Below are 3490 nucleotides of genomic sequence, written 5' to 3'. Positions count from 1 at the left end.
TACCTGTAGGGTAGAACTTTTTGACTGTCAATAAAAAGGGAAAGACCAAGCCAGTCGGGGAGCGCGGCCATTTGGAAATCTTCTATGCCATAAGCTCCAAGCTGGTGAATAAAGCCCTTCCTTTTATGAACGTGGTGTTTGGGTGCTCTTTCTCTCCAGGGGGCTTCAACTTACTGAAAAAAAAATAAGTGTGAAATGTTAACTGAAGAAAAAATGGTCAATGGCCTTTTTTTATATAATGAAAAGAATAAGGAAAAAAAATTTTTAATGCAGTTTTTTGGCCGGGGCTGGGTTTGAACCTGCCACCTCTGGCATATGAAGCAGGTGCCTTACTCCTTTGAGCCACAGGCACCGCCCAGAATAAGGAAGTATTAAGCAACAGTCTTCACTTTGGCATTAGTATAAAGTCTTGTGCAGGAAATTTTTGCTTAACCTGGAAAGAGTATTCATACTTCTTTAAAAGGTAATTAAGCCATGCTCTGGTTAGTATTTGGTTTAGAGGCAGAAGAGTGATTTTTGATGCTGTGCTGGCTTGCTCTGGGGTCGGAGTATCCAGATTCATGTTCTGGCTCAACCCTCACGAGCTGGCCGTGCCTGCACCTGTCTCTGCTGTCCCATCAGCACCTTACAGTTTACATAGCTTACCTGCAGATTGAGACCGATCACTCTTTCTCTCTGTACATCAGCGGTTCTCAACCTGTGGGCCGCGACCCCTTTTTAACCATGAAAGTACATTGTGGCATTAGGAATGTTGAGAACCGCTGCTCTACAGCTGGCTGTGATAATTAATCTGCCTGATACTTTAAAAATCCTGGCACGTTAAATTGCTGTCACCTTCTTCTTATTATAAATTTTGCAATCATTTGCTGTATCATTACTGCTATTATGATTTTTCTCCAAGTCTTGTTGTTTAATTAAAAAATTACTGCCGATGCCGATGAAAGAATGTCAAAGCCTTGGTAAGAGGATATAATGTTTAAATAGATACGAAAGTAATAATATATGGTCACCTAATAACACTAATAAGTTTTTTTTTTTTCCAGATAGCTATTTCAGGGTTCTTGTAAAGTTTCCTTTTACCCAAGATAAAGGAGTTTTTGAAGAAAAAAAAGTGAAAATGAGTTGGGCTCTATAAAATAACAAAGCAGGCATTTTTAGGAAATTGATATATTGATGGTATCTGGCATTGTTTTAAAATATTGGGGAGTATGTGGAACCCAGGGTTTGATACTCTTAACAGTTACAGTAACTTAAAGCATTGAAATATTATATAAAATCCTCTGTGGAACACCTCATGCATATATATTTAATACTGATTGTAAAATGTTACTAATTTCCAAGTAGTCAACATCACAATGTTTCACCACTAATATACTTATTTATGTGATTTTCTTGTGCTCAGTATTTGAAAATAATTAGCTACCATGCAAAACATTAATGGATTTCATTTTGCTTTATGAAATGTATTTAAAACAGGAGGCAAGAATTGTGTTATGAGCCTCTGATCTGATGGAGTTATAGGCAGAAAGACAGGGGAATGGTGCTGTTACTAGCCTGAACAGAATCATTCTTCTTTTTTTAATTTCAGATTAATATGAAGGTAGAATTGAACAGTTAAAATGTTGTACTTATTCTTTCAAATTATCTATCTATCTATCTATCTATCTATGTACACCGTGCAGTCATTTTGTTGAAGGCAGGCAAATTTTAGAGAGGTCCACTGTCCATGTAATATTCCCTAGTACCTGAGTGACCGGGTGAACTAATAGTAAGTATCGATGGTAGCAGAAACTTGCCTCCCATTCTTGGTTTGAGGAGTATCACCGTTCTCTGTGTCAACACACAGGGCGGGAATAACGATACGTAAACAATCACTTAGATAGCTCAGTAAAGAATGGTGGTTTCCTTTGCCCAGTCCATGAAAATAGAGCTATTTTCACCTGCTGAGTTACAGAATTGTTTAGTGAACAGATGGCCTGTAAGTACCTATCTCATCTCGTGCTTGTGTCATATATGTACATGTGTAATAACACGCGTGCTGTGTTTTTTTGTTTTTGTAGAGACATAGCCTCACTTTATTGCCCTCTGTAGAGTGCTGTGGCATCACAGCTCACAGCAACCTCCAACTCCTGGGCTTAGGCAATTCTCTTGCCTCAGCCTCCCCAGTAGCTGGGACCACAGGTGCCTGCCACAATGCCCAGCTATTTTTTGGTTGCAGTTCAGCTGGGTCAGGTTTGAACCTGCCACCCTCGGTATATGGGGCCGGCGCCTTACTCCCTGAGCCACAGGCCCCGCCCAACACATGCTGTGTTTTTATGACGTGTTTCTTCGTGTTTCTTTCCTCATTTCCTTGGGTGGGATGTGTGAACGTGTTTTCATGTGCCTTTGGGTGTGCGTTCTTGCTATCAATCTTTTTTTTAGCCTGCACTTGGCTCCATCACTAACTCTGTTTGATATGATAATGCTCATGTCCTTCTGAATCAGGACACAACCCCGTCACCCTTCTTAAAGCAACTAACTCAGAAACAGATGTGGTTACCTTAGGATGGGGAGATTTATTCAAGATTTCTAAGTGCATGACCAAAGGTATGGAGAGAATACAGTGGCCACTTCGCCACCTGCTACCGTGAGCTTTGCAGAATTGCAGCCTGTTTTCTTGGACACATTTCTTTTCCCGTATGAAAAAGCTGTGTTGCTGCCCAATTTTCCAATAATTAAATAAAGCCTGTGCTTCCCACCAGTTCTTAAGATGCTTTGAACAGAAGGTGCTGAGAAGGATCGTGTAAATGCATTTTAATGCCCCCTTCAAAGAGGAGTAATTAGGAGTAGAACAGAAGTTAGTGCAACCCCGGGTTTGATACTCTTAACCAGGGGTCCTCAAACTTTTTAAACAGGGGAGCAATTCACTGTCCCTCAGATTGTTGGAGGGCCTGACTGCGGGCCCTGGGGCGAGTCAGCTGCTAAGCAGGACAGGCAGCGGCGGCAAAAACACATGGCAGGCTGGATAAATGTCCTAGGCGGGCTGCATGTGGCCCCTGGACACCTGCCTAAACAGTAACTCAGAGCATTGAAACATTATATAAAATCCAGACCACCTACCAGCTATAAATTCCACCATGTATAGGGTGCCGAAAGCCATCTGGGCAAACTCCAGTCAACTTGAATTCTCTGGCATCACCCAAAATATCTCGCCTGAATGACTTGACTATAACTAAACAGAAAAACTATCAATGACCAACTCAGCAGTCACCAGTCTGACACCCAGGGAAACATCCTAAAGAAAGCTTCAAGAAATTGATGGGACTCATCAGAGAAAAATATTGGAAGATCCCTAAATGTAGGAAGGAAAGGTCAGTCCCACGGTCTTACGAACAAGACTGTTCTTGTAATTTGCAACCAGAATCCAGATCCAGATTTTCAGGCGACCTCTAATATCTCACAATGGTGAGTATCACAAAATTCTATTTTTTCTCATTTAAAATTTTTCTTT

The sequence above is a fragment of the Otolemur garnettii genome, unplaced genomic scaffold, assembly GCF_000181295.1.
Source record: "Otolemur garnettii isolate 467f Iridium unplaced genomic scaffold, OtoGar3 scaffold00065, whole genome shotgun sequence".
Lineage (NCBI taxonomy): Eukaryota > Metazoa > Chordata > Mammalia > Primates > Galagidae > Otolemur > Otolemur garnettii.
Note: the sequence above shows the minus strand (reverse complement) of the source record.